This window comes from Syngnathus leptorhynchus, chromosome 3, assembly GCF_054491065.1.
Source record: "Syngnathus leptorhynchus isolate UIUO chromosome 3, UIUO_Slep, whole genome shotgun sequence".
Classification (NCBI taxonomy): Eukaryota; Metazoa; Chordata; class Actinopteri; order Syngnathiformes; family Syngnathidae; genus Syngnathus; species Syngnathus leptorhynchus.
The window spans coordinates 8,594,631-8,618,878 of NC_141197.1; the positions used below are offsets into that span (position 1 = coordinate 8,594,631).

The 24,248-nt window shown below is 40.9% G+C and overlaps 1 protein-coding gene across 6 annotated transcripts in view; it reads right to left on the reverse strand.

The window, feature by feature from the left end:
- The window catches only part of luzp2 (leucine zipper protein 2), a 141,114-nt gene that overhangs the window by 91,208 nt on the left and 25,658 nt on the right, over positions 1 to 24,248 (reverse strand). The gene's annotated exons all lie outside the window — the stretch shown is intronic.

The window sequence follows — 24,248 nt, forward strand, 5'->3', positions numbered from 1 at the left end:
CTGAGGAAGATAATAGCTCAGATTATCTCTTTTTTTTTCCTTGCTTAAGTCCTTGAGTTTCTTGAATCAACATGCCAAATACAGTACAGTCATAGTGAGTCCCTGGCAGGACAATGTTTAAAATCTTGTATTAAAGAGGGCAGGACAGAGGCTTAGATTACTCATCTAATGTTGTCCTTTGGTTTGTTTCAGAGTGTCTGTAGCTGGTTGAATAAAAACATCATCCAATGCCTACCTGGTGTTGAGACTCAAAGCTGGACAGAGAAGCAGCATGCAAAAAGCCTGGATGGATTTCATAGCTGAATCACACTCCCGTTCTTTTCGCCGTCTCAGATGCTTTTAGCCTTTCCCCTGCGTCTCTCTCCTCACTCTCTTCCCACTGGCTGCTTGGGATTTTAGTGCACCCTCGCACACACACGCGCACCCTCTCGCGCGCACACACTCACGCATGCGGAGAGGCAGACAGATGCAACACAGTGGCTGTGCGAGGGGGGGATTTGGGGTTTTAAATAACAGAGACACGAACCGACTTGCTGATGAAAAGGAGCGGGTGTGGCTTGATATCAAGAGAGCAAGATGTGGAGGAGATATATGATGTCAGTACCAGCGCAGCTTCTACGATTGGTGCGAGGCATCTTTGCCAATGTGTGGCCGCTAGTTGCTCCTCCAGTACTGTGGTACCCCATTCAGTCCACACTGTCTGTTTACTACCTGCAATGTGTGAGACTTAGGACGCAACATACTGAGAGTGAGAGTTCTGAGAATTGATGTGAACAGATTTAAACAGAGTGTAATCGTCTGTGAGAATGCAAGGTTTTGCATTTCATAAAAGTGAAAATATGATGATGCAAATTAAAGCGATGCTATCCTACATGCCAAAGTAATAAAAAGTCAAAGTAATTAAAACAAGAGCACTCAGAGAGCACATCTCTGCCAAGCTCAATCATTTCATCTTAAAACACTTGAAATAGTATTTACAAATGATTCCTTTTCTGCAAAAACAAATGGATTCTAGTTAAAAACTGAACTTGTAACAAGTCATTAAAACCTCGTCTGCAATTATTTCAGCGTGTAAAAGAGAATTTTCCATCCTATAAAATAACTTGAATGGCATTTGGTTTTAAATCACAGCAAATTGTATTAATGTGATTCATATTGGACGACATCAAATGTTGCATCATAGTTTTATTCCTTTTACATTTTAGATTGACACAAGAGGGAAACATCATCTTTTAGATATTTCATGAATTGGTGTACCTAACTTTTGTCAAAAGTTAATATTCGTATGCGACCAATATGGATTTTGTGGCTGGACAAGAGCAAGAGCCCAACAGGGCAGAGCGTAGCAGAGACGAGCGGGCGGTCAGGAGACATGGCCAGTAATGGACAGATGGTCAAGGCGGGCGGCAAACAAGACGTGGTCAGTAACGCGCAGATGGTCAGGACGGACGGCAAGCAAGACGTGGTCAGTAACGGGCAGGTGGTGAGGACGGGCGGCAAGCAAGGCTCGACGGGTCAATACACGGGCCGGGTCAGTAACGGGAGTCAGAATGACAGCAGTGAGCGAACGAGTGGCATCACGGGACAGACTGACGAGGGAGCGACTGGATGGCAGGGTTTAAATAGGGAGACTAACGAGCCAGTGATTTCTTGATCAGGGCGGCGTGGTTGAGTGCCAGGTGCCATAGGCACGTGACAGAATCGGTTGCCAGCCAATTGCAGGGAACACAGAAACGAACAACCATCCGCACTCGCACTCACACATACGAGGATAAGCAATTCGGAAAATTGATGTATGGATGAATATTTAAGGATACAAGGTTGTAGTATAGATTTATGTGAAATAAATACCATCATTTTTTACTATTAACCGCATCCGAATATAAAACACATCAGCTAAAATTAGGGGAAAATCCTGTTTTGTTTAAGCCACACTGGACTATAAAGCTCAGATGTGTTAATATTTGATTTTCATATTTAAGAGAATATGCACACAAATAATACAATATTATAAAAATCATGAAAAATCTGAAGGGAAGCCACACTGGACTATAAGCCGCAGGATTCAGAGCTTGTGCAAAATGTAGCGGTTTATTGTCCGAAAAATACGATACATATTACCAGCGTTACTTGTGTACAACTGCTATAAAATGCGTAAAGGTAAAAATAATGAGCAAATATGTTGATAATTTTGGCTGATGTTTTAGAGGAAATAATTGGCTGGCCAATTAATCAGTTGGGCCCAAATGTATGTATTAGGAATGTGGTCTAAACCTGAACCATTGAAAATGGCCTGGATGTAACTTACTGTTTGTTGTGATTTGGCACTATAGAAAAGAAACAAATCAAATGATTGAGGAACTATATTGTGTTCTCTAGTGCAATACCTTAACATCTGTACATGTATCTGTGTTATCTGAAGATACACTCGAGGCACAATTCCCCCATCACTGGTCATAGTGAAAGCCTGAGTGAGGAATATTTTTTTTCCAAAACAAATCAGCTTTGACAAAATGTGTAGAGAGTATTCTACCCAACCTCTAACCTCAATTGCCTCTGGAGAGTATTTCAAATTAAATATTGCATTCATGAGAATTGGCCTGGACAAAAACACATGGTGAGAGTTGATTTAAGCAAGCAAGACCAAAAACCATGAAATACATGCAGGATATGAAACAGCCCATACAAAAGGTGAACGTCACAGACTGATCGTACACCATGGGCATGATAAATCATTTCCATTAGAGATTTAATAGAATTTCCAGTCTGTTGTGCCCTCATAGGAGGCTACTGTTCATAATGAAAGATTTCCACCAATTTATCTGGTTTAATTAGAAGTTCATGCATGGAAACCCATGGTGACCGGCTATAATGAGTAGGCCGGACCACAGTGTGCCTCAGATTACAGTGGAGAGGGTCCTTAACAGACCGCCCGAATCTCCTCAATAATATATTGCGTAAAATGCACTCTTGCAGTTGCCAATGTGCCAGCTGAGCCAACCTCATGAGTATCGTAAAGAATAATTATTGGGGATGAGCATGAATTGCTGATATCAAGTGTGATTACATTTAGGCAAATCCCCAAAGCTAAGCCGGCGTGTCGCATCAATTGGTTTGTATATTTTGTACACGACTTCATTTGAATTCATATCATGACTGTGTAATATTTTTCTCAGGCATTACTATCAGTATGTATTATGTATTTTATAAATTTGCTTGGACAAACACTTCAAACTATCCAGTTTCTTCTGCTTGTCTTGTTCAAGGTCATGGGTGCGTTGAAGACAAGTCAACTCACAAATAAACACAGTCATATTTACCCCTACGGGTAAATTAATGTGTTGACTTAAACTAACATGCATGTTTCTGAAAAGTGAGACAAATTCTGAGTATCAAGGGTAAACACGAGGAAACTCAGGTCAGAAATTGGATTCGAGTTATGAGCATAGCCAAGGAACAAATTAAACTCATATCTCAAGACACCGCTGTATTTGGGAAATATAGTGAGATAAACTACAAGCTATTGATCCATCCGTTCTGTTATCCGCTTTTCCTCACATATGCTGGAGCCTATTCCAGGTAGCTGTGGGCGTGAGGTGCAGTACAAGCTGAACTGTTTGCCAGCCAACCGCAGGGCAAGCTCCAAGTTACTCTGTGCTAAAAGCATTTTAACTACACTGAAGTTACCCACTAGAGAAAAGTAGCTTGCCATGATACAATAAAATAACAGAAGTAGTTTAAATAAGTGCACCGATGCTGCTTCAGCTGTGCGGATACACTTGAAACATTTGAAATGAAACTATTACTACCATTGCAATGTGTTGGACTAATGCAGTGACACTACGTTATTAACATAACTCAAAGGTATGAAGTAAACAAACATATTATACAGTCGTTGGAAATGTGTTGATTGTTCTCCACCATAAAATTTTGCTTTTTGAAGTTATTAAATTAATTATACAAATAAACCGTAGCGATTTGGTTTTGTCGGGAAAAAAAAAACCTAACACAAATAAAATGTGCAACGTAAAGTCATTACTTTTCATTTTTATTTATCTTCTTGTTTTTCCTACCTACACACAAACACACACACACACACACACACACGTACACACACACACGCACACGCACACACGCATTCTATTTGTGCCAACCATGCTGTCTTTCACAATGTCCACCAAAGTCAAATAAACCAAAGTCAGATACATATATTAATTGACAGTTGCCTGTGTAAGTCAAAATTTATTTTTTCAAGGAAAAAATATTGGCTGTGTTGACAATACCAGTGAGAACTGTTTGTCGTGGAGATATAATTCATTCCTCTTCTATGTTTCTCACTATGAATATGTATAGAAAGGAGATAAGATAGCAAGCAGTGAAATTTTCAGCGCTTATTATGCACGATATGTTTACAGACGGGTTGTACATGAAGGGACAATAGCAGCCACTCCATTGCATATTTTCCCATGTGTCATTCAAAACATGAATGTGGAAATAAACATGAGAACACAGGAAAGAGAAGTCCTGGCTGTAACGTGCAGATTTTAGGCAGTTCATTATGCAATGAATATTATTATGGCGAATTGGCATGCTGCTTGAGGTAGTATCATTTTCACCAGTAGACCTTGTTGATGATGCAGGCTGTGTTCATAGTTACACTTGTTTAGTACTCTTATCCTAAGTGCAAAAAATAAAAGGCACAGCTTGTGCTCATTTGTTCCATTTAGCTTCATATTCATGCTGAGATTCTTATCATCAGATGGAAAAAAAAAATGGGGAAAAAAACCTCAATCAATTTTGTGGCATATTGTGTGCAAGTTTTTCAAAGTGAAATGCTGTCTGCTCAATTGAATTCATAAATAATTATACATTTAAAAATGAACCAAATCTGAGATTAAGGACTATGTCAATATACTTGGCATGACTTGACAAACAAATCAAGGTCTCCTTATTTGGATCAAACGTTGACATGACCAAGAAGTAAGATGATAGTTGCAGCTCAAACCAATACAGGAATTACAGTTGCAGTAGATGCCAAGGAGATCATGTGTCAACCCACACCACATACAAGACACCCACAATGAGAAACAAGGTGCCAAGACACCCACATTTTTACGCAGTGAACTGGCAAAACACCCACGTTACCAATAAGACCACAGCAAGCAGGGCATGCTTTATTCCTTTATGGAATACAACCTGAGATTTTGTGTTGTTGAAGAAAAAAAACAGCCTTGTGAAACCATTAAAGCTAAGTTCACACTATTGCTACGGCAGACACATTTCAGGCCTCTACTGACAAAACGGGATGATAGTTTGAGAACGCAGGGGGGATAGGACAGGCAAACGTGACTGACTATGATTGCCGTCAATGCCCGGGGAGATATTTAGAAAAAAAAACATCAGTATAGAGTATGATTGCGCCCCACTGACTCCCACCCCATTCTGTGGCCAGGCAGGAGTTCAGATGCCGCCTGCCTAGGCACAAAAGCTTCAAAGATGCCCAGCATCCAAGAATCATTTAAAGACAGTCTTGACGGAATAGGAAAACGTAAGGAGGCCCAACAAAATGTGACAGGCGAAAAGAGAACGTTCCAGCATTCGTGGTAAACCAAGAGCCAAAATGTAGTGAGCCTTTGAGCTTCTAGGACTCAACAGCCTTTAACCCAGCTGCCAATCACGGTTACTCTGATAGACCCTAAGAGAAGTAAGTACTAAGTAAGAATTCAGAGAGAAAAATGGCCAAAATCCCACTGCACACGCACTATGTTTTGGGAAAACAGGGAGGCCGTGGCCACTGGGAACATAGCCTGATAATTGTCACCCAGCTTTGTTCACTTGATTGTGATGCAGGCTACCAGCCAGGCACCACAAAGGACATCCATATTAGGCCTGAACCTTGTTTTCTGTGTAGACAAGAATTTGTGGGGGAATGTTTGCTTTCTCTCTGTAATCTGAATGGGGCCAAAACAGCTTCACCCAACCTGTCATTATTATTGCATTGCATATTATTATTGCAGGTCATTTAATGAATACATGGTTATGTCAACAATGCAACATCTGACTGGACTGATGGAAAATGAGAGACTCTGAACAATTTACAGGTACAAGTGGACCTTATAAATACAATACAATTCAATACAATACAACTGTATCTGTGCATATTGGACACAAAGACACCAATGGAAAAAAAGTCAGTCAAAAGTCAAAGAATAAAAATGAGTCATCAAACGAGTTTGAAAACTGGACTGGAGTGGTGCTTGCCTAACATTTAAGGGGAGGTCATTCCAGAGGGAAGACTCAGCAACAGAAAATGCTCCATCCCCTCTGAGGCTTCGCTTCATCCTCTCCACTTCCAGTAGTCCGGTCTGCAGACCGGAGGCACCCGTGCAGGCGGGTGGAGGAGCTCAAAGAAGTAAGCTGGATCGAGACCATTTAACAATTTGAAAACAAATAGAGATACCTTGAAATGAACTCTAAACTCTCTTGGGGGCAGATGAAGGGAGGTCAGAATTAGAGTTATGTGTTCTCACAAGCTTCAGTTAGGAGGCCAGTGGCAGAATTTTAGTGTGTCTTCAGACCTGACTGTTTGGTCCACTTTAAACGGATCAGGCTGGTTTGGACCTTTTGCGCAGGTGGGAATACACGCAAACGAATCCTGATGCTGATTAAAGAAACAGACCGAGACCCACTTTTTAAAGTGGTCTTGGTTCGCTTCCAAACAAACGCTGGTGCGGTTCGCTTTAGGTGTGAAGACAAACAGCGTAGATCCAAACCAACAGCACAAATATGCAGAGCACGAATGCTAAGACTCATATGTTGTCCTCCATTCCCGGGTCTGTGATCTGTGTGCCGCCCTGGTCATTGCTGTCCAATGAGAACACAGATTGTCACAAGCATGGGGTGTGTTTACAAAATATACATTACTTGCAAAATGTACAGTCTGAATAGGAACTGCACCAAATGAAAAAAAAAATGAAGTCTATTTTTTGGCCAGGACCAAACAAGCGGACTAAAGGATTTTTCTGGTCTGAGTACACCCTTAGACCAACTGGAGATGATTGACGGAGGACTGAAAGTGCATTACAATAATTTAGCCGAGATCTAACAAAGGCGCAGATTACTGTTTCAAAGTGCTGTTGACAAAGGAAGGGCTTTACCTTTGCTACCTAAGCTATCTACGATGCAAGAACATAGAGGAAATCATCATCCTTTTAGCCCTACCTACCTGGGGTAGCAATGCTGTTCTTCATTATAGTAAATGTACTGTAAAGTGCATTTCCAACATCTTGCACAGTATAAAGCATTGACAAAAAAAATAAGCAGCTAACATCAGCCAGGTGATTGGGAACAAGCGGAGTCCAATACTAAAATCTCCCCTTATGTCTTTACTGTGACACTTGTTCTTCCATAGGCTGTATGGATTATTTCCATAAAGGTAGCTCCCGCCAAAGTCCATAAAGTTTGGTTTATTGAAGACTCTAATTGCCCATGGATCGAATGTGTGACTGGGGGTGTGACTATTTATTTCTGAATGTACTCTCCCTGCGATTGAATGCTGTCGAGGACACACCCTACCTCACCCTGAAATATTATTTTATATACATTATATAGGACAGAAGTATTTTCTTCAGTTTGGCCTTTACTGCATGAGTGTCTTGAAGCCAAAACATGCTATCTTTTCAAAATGAGTGTCAAAATCAAAGGCGTTAAAAACATTCAAGTTACCACTACTTGTGTGTAGCAGCCTGTGAAAACCATGGAAGTGTGTTAAGTGTTCAGTCAGGGTATGCACAAATACATTATGATCAAACCAGTAATAGTGCTGTTGTAGCATCTGTGTTTATAATGCCTCTCCAGCATTGTGCATTTACTGCACTACTACTGCTTTCACTAGAGTCGTATTGCTGACGAAATATCCCACTATAATGGCTCATATACGCTGACAAAGATTATTAAAAAGACAAAGGGATGCTACGTATATATGCATATTTCAACGGTTTCTGCTAGTTTTGCTGATCAGTGCAAAACAAATAGTTTCATAACAACAATTTTCATGTAGTGGTGTGTGATTATGAGAGGGTTTGTGGGATTTGTTGTTCTGTGTCTGTCTGTATGTCTGTCTTGTGTGTTGTCTTGTGTAAAGGTCAGATTTAAACCTCTCAACCTCAGGCAGAACATGTTGACCTTTCATCCACCATGCGCTCAGTAAATAAATGATGAATAATGATAAAAATATCAAATATTACATCCTATTTAGTTGGCCTGGAATGACTCAAGTCAAGTCAAGTCAAGTCAAGTCAAGTTTATTTACGTAGCCCTAAATCACAAGCAAGTCTCAAAAGGCTTCACGTCCAAAAATTGACAATTATTCTCAAACATCCCCTGATTTTAAACTCCCTATACAGGGATGAGTGAGGTTAGATTCAAATAAGCAAAAGGAGACATTAGCTATCAAGGAGAGAAGACATGTAAGCAAGAGATGAGTTTAAGAAAAGCAAGCAATAAAAAAGGACGGGAATGGGGAGTGAGCAAGAGATGATGATAACAGATGAATGGGAGAAAAAAAAAATGAATGGAATTTTTTTTTTTTTAATGTTTACCAGAAACAGAAAATAAGTTGTGTCAAGGCTCAATTTGAGCTGTCCACCAGCATACCGACAATAACAAGTGTTCTGTCATCTGTTAGGTGTTAATCCCCTTCAGTCAGTATAAGGAAAGGTATCTACACTTGATCCCTGCCAAAACAGCTGCTGCTAAACTTTCTTTTTTTCTAAAAGTTTTTGTCAGGTGTACAATTTTTTTAAAAGCTTGCAGCAATTCCTTAACTGAATCAGATGCTCATTATAAACGTCAACAGTAGGCTACTATATAATGTTCATAGTTAAAGGAGACATTTTTATGATTTCTCAATTTAAAATAATTGCCAGATCTCTTAAAACATGTCTCCTTCGAAATCTTCAGAGAACAATCCAATGCGGCATTTCAGAAACTAACGTTGTCATCTAGTGCTTATCTGTAAAACAAATGTAACTTAATGCAGCACAGATTACCTTGCATAAAGACAGTGCTGCGCCCACACACACACACACACACACACACACACACACACACACACACACACACACTAAAATTCCATAGTCAGCGCAACAAAACCACCACAATGAACTAATAGAATATTAATTTGGCATGTATGATGTGTGTGCACTTTCATGGTAAAACCATCAGCCTCATTTTTCTCGAGTTCAGTTGGGAAACACTGCGTCGCTACGGCAACAGTATTCCATAAAATAAAAAGCTTGGCTTTTCCTCTTCATCTTGAACATTTTTGACGAAGCACCTCTACAATCTCTAGGAGGAGTGGCATAAACTGTGACCTTTAAATAAGGCAATCAATGGGACCAAATTTGAAAGAAAACACAAAATGGCAGAATTCCTGTTAGGTTTGGCTTTTTGGAGGTCTTAGGCTTTCTGTATGCCTGCAACTTTTTGTAAATCTTGGTGAAACAACCAATTAGGGCTACCTAATTAGAAATTGGTTAATAACACATTTAAATACAAGTTTCACAAAAAACAAATATGATATTGATTATTTTCAGTTTTATTGCCATAAAATGCAGCTCTGCAATTCATATTGTATTATATGATTCATATCAGCTATGACCCACACAATATAGTATTATTAACTGTGTCCTGGCATAATACTCTCTAATGAGAAAGAGTAGAATTGTAGAAGTGATATTGTATTGGACAAATGATTTTTAACATATTCAAAAGGTAACATGGTGTGTATGCAGGTCATGAAAGAACTGCTTTTTTTTCCAGCTTCAAGTGATGTTGCGATGGATGAAATGATGAATTGAATGGCACGGCAATAGGTCCAACGGTCCCATGACAACATGTCGGTGCAATCCTACTGCATCAATTATATGGGCGTGTGTTTGTTTTCTGTAGCCCCTTGCTCATTACCATAAATCTACAAGCAGAGTGGGCCTCTTCTTACATTATCATGAGCACGCAGCCAGCCAAGCCAATGATATCAACGATATATAACATTCCATTCAGACAAGTGAGGTCAAGACCATTCGAATAATGACAAGGGCTCAGCTGAACCGCCTTGAAACCTTTTGGTTGTTGTTTTTCCAGCTTTTCCTCACCTGAATTTTTGACTGTTTCATGTGATCCAAGATTGAAAAGCAGTGTAAGATATACTGCCAAACTGTTAGCAGAGGATGTTGGTAGTAAAATCAACATTCACTTAACAGTTCAGGTGGATATTCTTGTAATTGGCATCATGATAACATATTCCTAAACTTGTCTTTAAATAGCACCTTCACGTGTCATGTGACAGGTGGATGATTTTCTTTTAAGATAATGTGGAGTGCTCATTTATATGGATGTGTACAAATGTATTAACTAAATTGCAGAATTACAAGTAGTTTTCTTTAATTTGTGTTTTTTTTTGGTCGACTTAATGCAACGCAAATTGATTTTTGAGTTAATATTGATACATTGATTCATCAACATCTAATTGACACCTTAATTATGTGTAAATTATTTTCTATTCAACGTGTGGATTGATGTCTAAATGTCAAGAGAATTTAAGAATAAAATGTGACAAAAATAAAAACTAAAGCACATCCACTTTGAAGAAAATGCCAATTAACGTGGCATTCTGCAGTGGAGTTTTACCTCCATCCTCTGGTTGGATTTTAAACTGCATTGGATTTTGACATACAAACACTGCATAACATTTTAGTTTGTGCTGAATTTTTTTTATAAATGTCAAAATATTTTTATCACTGTGGAAAAAACGAATTAATGTGTGATATTGTGATACTTATAACTGTTTAAAATATTATTTTAGAATATGCTGAAGAAACAGTGACTTTGATAGAACAGAAAGCATATCTTTGATAATGACCAAGAACCTCATGCAAACTTTTGCAGAAATCTAAACTTGGAAAATGTGATTTGACACAGTAAAAAGACCAGTGTTCAATTGAGTTAATAAAAAAATTGCTCCATAATCTTCCCAGTCAAATTAACACTTTCAAAATGTAACCATTTGGCAGTGCTTTTACTCCCTCGCAGTCAAATTAACACTTACAAATTTTAAACATTTGGCACTCCTTTTACTCCCAAAATTAACTAAGCCTCAAGCTCTAACACCACACCAATCATGGCATCAGTTCAAGGAATTGCACAAACATTCTGGTCAGCTAGCCATCACGCTTGACGAATAGATGAAGATGGACAAAGTGCTACTGAACCACTTGGAGTAAACTAATGGAAACCAACAGCTGCAACCAGGCCTGAGGCAATACAAAATCAGGGGTCTCAAACCCACGCCCCCCTCGCCTTAATATTAAAGTTTAATGTTAGTGTGGCCCGTGATTTTGACATGAATGATTGTTTGTGTGCAGTGCTTATTCAAATGTGTCTTTTTGGGAGCACATAGTACTTGTGCGAAAAGCTATTTTCTGCCTTGAACTTCAATAAATCCAAGTACAGGACCAGACTTACTGATGAGCATCTTCAAGCCCTACTAAGGGTCTTAACTGCTTCCTCCCTCATGGCAAATTTGGCTCAGCTATGTGAGAGGAAGTGCCCCAAGGTGTCTGGCAGGAAGAAGTAGGCAACGTTGTGGTTTCATTTTGAGAACAGGGGTGTAAATGTTTTAATCCGAGCCTATAAAAAAAAAAAACAATGCGGCCCAGCCTCACCCCAGACTCTACCTCCAGTGGCCCCCAGGTAAATTGAGTTTGAAACAGCTGATTAAGATGGTCATAGCAGCAGAGAGGAAACCTTGGCTTTGGCACTTTCTTCTGCCATAAATGGACTAATACAATTTTCAACCAATGTTGAAATGTTCTCAAATGTCAATCCATTTGATTGTGAGCTAACCAATGTAGGGTACAAATTGTAACGTAAATGATGTCATATGCATAACCTTTTTTGTCTGTCTATATTTCTGACTGTCTGTTTGTCCGTCTGTCTGCCTACCTATGTTGTTGACATACAATTGATTAATTGCATTGATTAATCAGAAAGTTACTGGTTGTAAGATGCCACATAGAACAGCAGCCACTTATTTCTAAACCATCTCAAACGAATATCATGCTGAATAGCATATCCTATAAAATATTTGCTGATAAATGAAAGATGAAAACTACTACTTCTAAAAATGGATTAATTAATTGGAATTGTGTACCGTCCAAACTATACGTCTACAAAATAAATATTTTTGCCACAGCAGGAATCTGAAATGATATCTGATGAATTACAAAAAACACACTCGTATACCTGCAAACAGTTTTTCTATCAAAATTAATACTGTAAAACCACCAAGCTGGCAGTCCGGCAAAACCTATGACCAAAGTATCAACTATATCATTTTGCCAGCATTTTATAGCAGGAAGCAAAAGTTTCTCACCCTTTCCAACTAGCTGTCATGCCCACAGGGGGAAAAGTCAAATTCCTTATTAAGAAGATATAGAGGACAATGCAATATGACCCTGACTGCTTTGACAGTCTGACACTGTCACAGTATATATACGAGTTTGGCCCTCTAGGGACCGACATTAGGGAGGTGTTCTGAATGCAGGGATAGTTACTTCACATCGCTCTCTTGAGAAGTCCCTGGCACATTTACTGCTGTGTGGAGAAAAAGTCAGCAAGTAGCATTAAGCAAATGTCATGCAAAGTTGCTGCTGTACACCATCACTGTAGTAGAACCATACCGTTTAACGAGAGTGATGGGACCTTACAAAAGATCTTTGTTTCAGCTAAGCAAAGACAAACTTGGAAGTCAGCAGCCCTGTCTATTCAATCATGATATTTAGCATCACAGGCCAACAGTAAATAAACATTTTGTGAAGCTTATGAGGGTCTTACTTCGCAACACAATACCAATTGCTTTTTTTTTTTTTTTTTTTTTTAACAGAGCGATTTATGAAGCAATTTAATAGTAAGCCTGATCATATAGTGGTCATGAAGGTTCAAATAACAAATTTAAATGTAGAACATCTTAGCAATCTCACATAATGAATCCACTGACTTGCTTACTTTTCTCCACCACCATTTGAATTTATCATATGCGGTTTGAGTAAAAAAGTATGCATTATCTAGATCAAGTGAGATTAGTTAACACAGTAGATTCAAGGTAAGCAGATGGAAAAAATGTCTTTTTCCAAGTCATCCTTCATTATTTGAGCAGAAAGAAGGGAAAATGTGTGAGGCATACATAAAGTATAACTATTATTTAGAACAAGGACATTTCAGTCAAGGAAGGTAGGTATGATTTTCTTTTTTAACACAATCAAAATAGGTAATAGCTATTTTTTTTAATTGCTGAATTTCACTGGCTTATTTCCTTTTGAAATACTTGGGTGAGACGAAAGGAGAGGCAGCTAGAAGTCAGTGTCACATCAGATTGCCCAATTGCTCACAAAAGCCAAACTTGCACAGAGCAACAGCATCATCTATTGGTAAAATGAGTGTGCTACTACAGCCGAGGATATTGTCAAGTGTTCTGTGTCTTCACATTTCCCATATGATGTTTTCAGGCACTTCTAATATGTGTTCAAAATTTTCCAAAGTCAGACTAATGCATTTCATACTCATAGTAACATACATATTTAGTGCAGCCGCACTAAAGGGACATGCAAGAGCACACGGGCTCATGTTGGTGCCTTTCTTCCTAGAGTAGCTCCACATAAACATTCTGTATAATAAAGTCATGGATGTCTAAGTTATCTTTTGGGCAACAGTTCAGGATTAAATTCAGACTGTACCAGAAGTGACAAAGTGTTTGTGGAAAGGAAAAGAAAACATGGAAAAAATATGGCACAACAGTGACACTATCAAGACGCGGAAAATTGATGAAAAGATGAGTAGAAAAACATTCAGCAAGGCCGCAGCTGACAGCAACATTGACGAAGCTGCAACAATTTTTGGCAAGTTGTCATATGACCTTCCCTCTCTTATCAACAATTACCCTGCAAGGAAAAACTTATAATGGAACTCGATGGCCGGAGAAAAGTGTGAAAATGTGTCACATGCAGTCCAATTCCTACGTTGGTCAAGTCTTTGACATAAAAAGATCAACGTGATGTGCTGTACATGGAAAAACCGTCCAACCAGGTCGCACACAATGATTGTGGAACAAATATGTAAAAAAAAAATAAAAAAAAAGACAAAAGGTGAATGTGCCAGTTTTAATTTAAATGTAAAGGTTGACACACTACTGAGCTGTTGTTGGATATGACTCGACACTTCACATTCTTCCACAACCGCACTGACTCACAGAGGTGAGAGTCATCACTTCCGCTAGGAATGTGGAAAATCCTTCTTTGTGTGTTCGCCAAGAGATAAAAGATTCACCCACACTACTCACTACAGTCAGTCTTGTTGAAAGAAGTAGTACAATAAAAGTGGACCTAGTATAGTAAAATGTGGAGGTCACACTGCATTTGGAGCCTGCAGGCATTGCCTGCTATTCAGCAAGTAAAGCTGTGGATGTGGAATGTACTCTTTTGATATCTCTGCCGTCGTCTTTCTTTTTTTTTTTTCCTGTTACTAATGTTCATCATTTATATAGACAATCATGCAAAAACAAAAAGGCAGATGCTGAACAAAGTTGCAGGTGAAGTTTGAATTAAAAGGCACACGGTAGCGCTGAGTAAAACAAATTTTGCGATATCAGGTATTAGAATAAAACACATGACTGATAAGAGCAGTTTATATTTTTAAAGTAAGAATTATTTTTGTTTTCATCATTTACCCAATATACTATTGTGCAGAAAACAAGACAAAAAGTTAAACACATTCATTTGGAATGCTGCTCGAGCTCAGACCCCAGTTAGACCTCATTAAAAACATGCATGAAAGAATCTCCCGAATATTAATACAGTCAAAGGGAGATAACTGAAAAGAAAACAATAAAGACGCTTGAGCAAAAACAAGGTCACGGGAAATGGCACGTGAAGGCTGCAAATGGTTCATCACTTAAAACAATCAAATACAATCACCTCTGTGTTCATTGGCGTTTTCTGTCATTTTTTTCAGACAATAAAATAAAACAATTTCAGCAGATTGTGTATGTCGTGCTCGAGTAAGTCTCACACACACTGTCGGCTTCTTTGACACGGCCCTTGTGAAGTCAGCATCATGCTGGGGGATGCTGTCTACTTTGGCTCTTCTGGGGGTTGTTCACTGAATATATCACTGCCTAACCCTGTAAACACTACAACTGAATGTTGCAGCATCGGTCGGGCGTAAAATAATTGTGTGTAGGAGAGCAGCTGAATTTGTCAAATAATAGTATGGGTGACTGAATTTTTCTTTTTGTAAATGTACAGTGTAAGAAGTTTACACATGACAGTGATAAAAAAAAATATGTTAATGTAACAATACATTTTGAAGTGTGCTGTATTGAAAAGTGCTTTTGTTACTTTTCTTCCCTTTAAATAAAGCGGCTGTTTCTGTGCTTTTCCACAAGATGGCTCTCTTTTACTTTCTTTAAAACTACGTTAGTCTAAAATTACATTTGCTGGGAAATAGTGTAAAATGTTCATTAGGAGAACAAACTTTGAAACACGTTCTATTTTGGTCACCTGAAATCCTTCTGAACCTCAATAAGATGAACTTTATGATATTGTTCGAGGTTCCACTTCATCAAACCTCAAGTAATATCATGTCCTGCATTAGTGTATACCAATCATCTATCAACTACCCACACTGGACCATAAATTGCTCCCAACCTAACCCTACGTAGTTTGAAACCCTATTCCTAGTTTTAAACGTTAATATGAAGCTCTTCCCTAGTTCAAACCCTACTTTGAAATCATAACCCTAACAATTCAACCCTAATTTGAAACCCTAATCCTATTTTAAAACCATAATTTGAAACTATTTGCTTTAATGTCAATATCAAAACACCTTCAAGTTCCAGATCTGATCCATATCATGCATGTGGCACCTCATTTAAAAGTAACAGAAAATCCCTTAAATATGTTCAGTATCACTGTCAGAGCTCATCAGAATGAAGCTGTAATTTGTGGTGTCGAGGCTTGACGAGGTTTTCAGAGATGTCATTATGACACGAGGGAGGCTAAATCCAAAGTAATTAACTCAGACTTCTTTAATTAGATAAGACATGTATTTACCTTGCCTGTAATATCTGTACAGTAAATCATCCTCACGAGACCTTATTGGCGCCATCTCATTTTGCTCTTCTGCTCACACGTCACACTTTGACAGACTAGCCCTTTCCCCAGCATTATTTAAACATGACATATACAAATCAAAATGGCTTTTAAAGCTTTCACTTGGAGCAATGAGTACAATGCGCAGCAGCCTGCTGTGCTAAGTGCCAGTCATTTAATTCTTACATCTAGCTGCTGTCGCAGAGATAAAATAATGTCTTTGTGTGTTTTGTGTGTGGGGACATTTCACAACAGAGGCATTTTATTTCGAAGATAGCATAACTTAAAACCAAAATAGTCTCATGTTGACTTTTTATGTCTTGAGTGCTGTATTTATTCTAAACACCTATTTTATCGTATTTAATAAAAGGTTAAAAAGGTAATTGAAGGGGCATTTGATTCAATTTAGCAAACATTTCAATCAATTTCTAAATTAAATGTCAACATTACAGTTGAATTGTTAGGGTTATTCAGTTTGCTTGTTTAATGTCACGGACTAATTGAGGGGTAGGACTCTTGAATTAGTCAACTCACCAATGGATTGTAGACCTAATCTTGGATACTGTGGCGGACTTAAACGAGATGATTTTTATGTATACCAGAGTCTGGTAGTATGCGTTCACCTCTTTTATATTGTTAACATTTGTCAATTACTTTGTTTGAAGAGTTTAGAGTGGACATTTTGTTCAGTAACTCACATATCGACTATTAATTCAAATTGGATTAACTAACCATTTTGTAATAGTCAGCGTCCTAGTTTTCTAAAGAACATGTTTATTGATAAATGCCCAGCACGTGTTTAACGTGAAGCGTGGATGCGGACCAGAGCAAGGTATTTTCACAAAAAAGATACAAGATACAAGCCAAAAGTACAAAAAGGTGATTTTGCGCCGTTGTGGGCGTGAACACCGTTGACTTGATTCGCCGCCAATCAAAGCAATTACTCTCATTCTCTTTATTTCCCAACACATACGAAGGGCGCTGATAGTCCTAGATGTGTGTATCTTTTTGGATCATCTTAGTTCATTACCATTCAAATTTACAAATTTCCTTTTCAGACGTGAATATGATTTATGGTTTATAATAAACATATATGCGTATATATGTGTATATATATATATATATTGTATATATATGTGTATATGTAGGTATATATGTATGTGTATATGTATGTGTGTATGTATGTATGCATATATTTTGTTTTCTCATTTGTGTACAATAATCTTATTTATTTTATTTTTTTTCCCCCATGTTTGAAATAAACGAAATGAAACACTAAGGAATACAAATGACAACATTTGACAATAAACCCCTCTGCTTTCTCTTAATATTGTCACATGACTCATTGAGAGGGATGGAGCTCCTCGTGGCCACTTGACTAAATCCTCTGGCCCTTAAAAAAAAAACCTGATGGAGCTTCCTTGGCATTGGCAGCTTTTTGTGCTCCTGCAAGGGGCAATTAATAGTGTTGAGCTTCTGCGTCAGACACCTTACACTGCAAATGTGGTTTGCACTGATGATGATCACTTTAATTGGAACGCATCTATAAGTGGGACAATAAACTAATCATTTGCTCATCCTTATCGACACTGTACTATCATTGCAAATTGCTTGCCATCAACAAACGTGCCATTAATTGGGTTTAACTGTTTGTTTGTACTCCAATGACAAAATGTCCTTTTGGCTGCCATAATCTGTCACCTTCTTATCTCTATCTCTAATGGTATACTTTCGCCTCTCACCCTACTACCAATGTGACTTTCTCGCTCCGAACAAACAAACTGCATTTCCATTTACGATAGAAAGATCCCTAAACGAAAAGGAAGACCACCAGTGTACCCAATCAGATGATGTTGCTGCCAGGGCAAGGAGAGGACAGCTCTCTCTGTTTCTTTTCAACTCCCTTCATGTGTCCTCTCATTCTTCCAGGGCACTGCAGCTCCTCCTTCCACCTCTCTCATCCGCCACCCCCCCTCTCTCCTCCTCTTGGTTTCTGTTAGGTGCAGCATGCATGTGAGCGTGTGAGGGAGCAGAGCCGCCTGTGTGTTTACATATCAGCCTATCAGTGCTGCTGGATTTAGCGCATCTGTAGAGGACGAAGGCATTTTGCGGATGCCCCAATTGACAAGGGAATTTCATTGCTACATACGTCCACCTTTAGCTTTGAGATCTGCGCCCGTCTTGTTTGCTGAATCTCTGTCTCCATGCTTTTGGAGGCATTTTGAATTTCCTTGGCAACATGGAGCTGCTTGAATTAGAATTCTCTGCATGACAGTCCTGGTAAGTACTCTGTCTCTATGGTGGGCTTTAAGCTCTGAGGTATTGGATCAGATTTATTATGGTGCAGTGGTGGTGCCATGTGAGCAAATTGATCTCAGGAATAAAATTAGTAGGTAGCGGCAGAAATGGAAGAAGGGAGGAGGATGGTCCACAGAGGAGGGTTACATGTCTCATTTGTGCTTTGTCATCCAAATTGATTTCATTTGTTTTGTACTGTATGCAACATGCAGAACGAACACTTGTGTGGTCTGAGAGTAGCTATTCAAATAATGCTTTTAATTACTATAATTGAAGTATGTAAATACAACAAGACGTAAAGTAGCCTGCATTTTTTATTTTTTTATTTTAATAGTCACAATGAAGGTGTAAAGCTGAGCACTGCCTGTTTTTTTCCCTTCACTGATTTATACAAGGAAGGTTGTTGATGCCTACTAAGATGCCATCCCCTTAAAATTCGTGTTCCTTCAAATGCCAGTAAACTCAGCCAGAATCACACCGAATTTATTCAGCGTTACCTTTTGCTGTTGGCTGATTTGCTCCAGGTTATATCAATGGGTGGCAGTGCAGGTAGGGAGCTTTGGCTTATGGGAAAGGGGAAAGACTTTGATGATTTATACAGGCCAAACGAATGATCTTTCCAATTTTAAATCCTACTGCACATCATATTTGCATAAGTATTACTGTGGCTGCAACACTTCAGCAAGGAGGCAGCGACTCTCATTTTTTAACATTGCATAATCAGCCCATGCAGACCTGACAGTCTTGGAGTCAAGCATCTGCTTTGCTCGTATCAAAGTTAAGTCCTTGCCATGGTGCTAATTGTGATGACTGGTTTGAATATTTCTTCTCCAGTTAGTATACACGCCTGCTGCTCATGTGATTGGTTATGAGCAAAATCGGTTTTGCCTGGCAATCAATCAATCAATCAATCAATCAATCAATCAATGACTTTGAGCCCTGAATCAAATGGTTGGCATGAGACTGAGGCTTGCAATATTATTGGATTTCACTCTATATGGCACAACACAACTCTGTCATAAAACATGGTGAAATCAAATGCTCTAGATATGATATATGACAAGTAAATGCTAATAAATCATATGCCTTTGTAAATAATGTTTAAAGTGCTCAAATTGAATGTATTACATTTGATACTTTATAATGAGTGGATTCACTTTTGAAACTTGATGCTCCTTGATGTTGTCTCTTTTCTTGTGCAAGGAAGTACAAACATAATTTATTCATTCATTCTCCAAAACAAAATAGAGACTTGGGGGGGGGGAAGACAAACAAAACCAAACGCCATAATTCTGTGTGCGTGTGTGCGTGTTTTCTTTAACTTGCTAGTCTTCTTTGGCTTGTTAAACACTAATGCAGTCTAATGCATAGTTTTGTTTCTTTTAGTAGGATCAAATATATATATATATATATGATTATAATAGATAGCAGTCATTCCGATTTTCCGGAGCCATTCGTGAAAACTACAAACAGAGATAAGTTACATTTCCATGCATTTTAAATTCTTTTTCAATGAAGTTGGAGTTGTCCAATCGCCTACACCTAAGTTGCACACACATTTTAAACATGTCAGGTAATGCAACCTAAAATAAATTGTTTGTGACAAAAGAACCAAAAAAGTCACATTTATTATCATTTTCTGACTGGTTTGAATGATCATACTTGAATATTTTGTATGCATCTTATTCATTGCTACTCGAAAAGCATAGAGCCAGTATAGAAAAATGCTGCAGATGGAAGCCCCCCTAGGAACACATGTATTATTGAATGCAATCACCCATTAATTTATGCCCTAATACGTTTTGAGGATCCCACTTAGCCTCCTCATATCACGCTTGGCTCCATAAAGGAGAACACCCTGGATTGCATCCCAAGATTATGTTAACTTTAGCCATCCTGAAAGGAGAAAGAAATGACTGCAAGACACACTATGTGCCCAGTGCAAGTTGAGCTCAAAGTTTTCTTTCTTGTATTTTTTGCAGACCGAGGTTTGCGCTGTTGTGGGAGTGAACACGTGTTTTGGTAATTAAAGTGGCTAGACTCATTCCCTTTAAATTCACATGCCAGTAGAGCACAGAATTTTTATGACCGCGGCATCGTTCGCCTCGATCAAATTCACCAAACTTGTTTTACAGTACCTGTGTCACAACTCAGAGCTGCGCAGGTGTAAAGTGGAGTCTACTTTCCATCACTAAATTGTCAGGTCCGCCAGAGATGGATAAAAGAAAATGTCTTTGGTCTGTCAGAATGTACAGCGCAAGCACAACCTGCCAAATCCCAAATCTTGGTCAAATAGACTTGCCCCGCCGTGAAAATGAAGATGTGTCAGTTTTTACGCCTAACGCATGTGCTATCTACCAAAACAGAGCCCGATGTATGTGCTGTGATGATATGGTGAGGTGACCATGAAGGGAAATTGCCACAGGCTATTCAAATGTGTATTTAATGAATGTAATAATGAATGAAAATCAAACTCTCTGCCATCCTTCTATTCACAATATATGAATGTTAAAGGTCAGTACAAGAAAAGGTTTCGCTATGTGCCATATTAAGATTGATTTTAATATTGCACATGTGCACTGACCTTGTTACGCTCAGCTGGGGTGGTGAGCCAAAAATGCAGAGAACCCAGGAGACAAGACACAAAAACTGAGGTTTTAGGGCAAAAAACAATATATTTACTTCTCTCACAAAAAAGGGGTGATCCAAAGTGGATAGGAGGGAGGAGACGCTGGTTTGACGTGTAGTTGAGCGCTGACCACGGAAGGTTAACGTCGAAGCGTCGAGCACTGTCTCTCAGGGGGTTTTGTAGACCGCCTCCGACGAGATGATGTGGAACAGCTTGGTTGATTGGGATGAGCCACACCTGTGCTGTGCTGACTGGGGATAAGTGGCACAACAGTACCCCCCCCCTGAGGGGAGGCACCGGACGACCGTCCCTGGGCACCCGGATTGTCCCGGTAGAAGTCATCCAACAACGAAGGGTCAGCAAGGTAGGACCTGGGCACCCAGCTACGATCTTCAGGGCCGAAGCCCTCCCAGTCCACCAAGAACTGGAGGCCTCTTCCCCGGCGACGGACGGCCAGCAGTTTACGAACCGACCAAACAGGATCACCATCAGCCAGTAGTCGAGGTGGCGGGGGAGCAGAAACCGCCGGTGCCAGGGGACTGGTGGCGACTGGCTTCAGCTGGGACACATGGAAAACTGGGTGCACTTTGAGAGCAGGAGGGAGATTCAGACGCACTGCGGAAGGGCCGATGATGCGGTCCACGGTGTAGGGACCGACAAACCGAGGGTTCAACTTGCGGGTAGACGTCTGAGAGGTTTGGAGGGGCAAGTCCCGGGCCAATAGCCAAACTTTCTGGCCAGGCTGGTAAACCGGGGCATGCCTCCTCCGCCGGTTAGCATCACGCTGAGATCGTACTGAGGCACGGAGTAGCGCAGCCCGAGCAGTCCTCCAGATGTGTCGACACCGGCGGAGGTGGGCCCTGGTGGATGGAACTGCCACCTCCAGTTCCTGCTGAGGAAACAAGGGAGGCTGGTAACCCAGAGAGCATTGAAATGGAGACATTCCGGTGGCAGAGCTCTCCAATGTGTTGAGGGAATACTCAACCCAGGGTAGGTACTTAGCCCAGGAAGAGGGGTTGCTGGAGGCAACGCAGCGAAGGGTCTCTTCCACTGCCTGGTTGGCGCGTTCAGTCTGCCCATTGGACTGAGGATGGTACCCGGAGGAAAGGCTGGCCGTGGCTCCAATTCCCTTGCAAAAAGCCTGCCACACCTTGGAGATGAATTGGGGACCACGATCCGACACAATGTCTGAGGGAATACCATGGAGGCGTACGACATGGAGGGTGAGGAGGTCAGCCGTTTCAGCAGCAGAAGGAAGCTTGGGGAGGGGAATGAAGTGGACGGCCTTAGAGAACCGGTCGACCACAGTCAGGATGGTGTCATAACCCTGGGACAAGGGAAGTCCAGTGACAAAGTCCATGCCAATGTGAGACCACGGCCGACTCGGAATTGGAAGGGGTTGTAGGAGGCCTGCTGGAGGGCGATGGGAAGCCTTACTACGGGCACAGACTGTGCAGGCAGCAACATACTCCTTCACATCCTTCTTAAGGGTGGGCCACCAGAATCTCCGGCCGACGAACTCCGCTGTCCGGCGCTCTCCGGGGTGACATGAAACACGGCTGGAGTGACCCCACTCTAACACTCGAGGACGGGCAGCATCTGGAACAAACTGCCTGTTCGGGGGTCCATTGCCAGGGTCAGGTTGGGTCTGCAGGGCCTCCATTACAACAGAATCTATGGGCCAGGAGACTGCCCCAACCACACGGGCAGGAAGAAGGATGGTGTCGGATATCTCCGGGACAGCAGGGCCCTCAGAGAACTGACGGGAAAGGGCGTCAGCTCTGACGTTCTTTGACCCTGGGCGGTATGTGAGAGTGAAATCAAACCGGCTTAAGAACAGAGCCCAGCGGGCCTGCCTGGAGTTGATCCTTTTTGCTGTTCTTAAGTAGGTCAGGTTCTTGTGATCTGACCACACGACAAAAGGCAGTTTTGCTCCCTCCAACCAGTGTCTCCACTCCCTCAGGGCATCATGGACCGCCAGCAGCTCCTTGTTTCCCACATCATAGTTCCTCTCCGCTGGGTCGTAACTTCTAGAGAAATAAGCGCACGGATGCACCTTCTGATCCTCCTCCGACCGCTGGGAGAGGACTGCCCCAACGCCCGTATCAGAAGCATCCACTTCCACAATGAATTGTCTCTCAGGGTCAGGGTGGACAAGCACTGGAGCTGAAGAGAACAGACCCTTGAGTCTGGTGAAGGCCGTCTCGGCTTCGGGCGTCCAGGAAAAGGGGCGTGTGATGGAGGTCAGGGCATTGAGAGGGGCAGCGATTTGACTATATCCCTTGATGAAGCGGCGTATGAAGCCTGCGAAACCCAGGAATCGTCGGAGCTGAGTCCGGTTGGTAGGACGCGGCCACTCCTCCACAGCCTTGACTTTGGAGGGATCGACACTCATCCGTCCAGCCTCCACTATGTTTCCCAGGTACGTAACAGAGTCAGAGTGGAAGACACACTTCTCGGCTTTAACGAACAGGCGATTCTCCAACAGCCGTTGGAGAACCAAACGCACATGCTGGTGGTGTTCCTTCAATGACCTGGAGAAGATGAGGATGTCGTCCAGGTACACCACCACAAAGATGTTCAACATGTCTCTTAACACATCATTTACCAGGCATTGGAAAACCGCTGGTGCGTTGGACAAGCCAAAAGGCATCACAAGGTACTCAAAATGGCCGAGATGGGTGTTGAAAGCTGTCTTCCATTCGTCGCCCTCTCTGATCCGGACTAAGTGGTAGGCGTTGCGGAGATCTAGCTTGGTGAACACCCGGGCATGAGCAAGAGGCTCAAAAGTGGAACTAATAAGGGGCAAAGGGTACTTGTTTTTTACTGTGATGTCATTAAGACCACGGTAGTCAATGCAAGGTCTCAGGCCGCCATCCTTCCTGTCCACAAAAAAAAAACCTGCCCCTAAGGGAGATGATGATGGTCTTATGAAACCTGAGAGCAGGGACTCTGCAACATAATTGCGCATCGCCTCCTTCTCTGGAAGGGAGAGGTTGTAGAGTCGCCCCTTAGGATAGGGGGCCCCGGGAAGGAGGTCGATCGCACAATCGTATGGCCGGTGAGGGGGAAGTAAAAGGGCTTTATCCTTACTAAATACTGAGGCAAGGTCATGG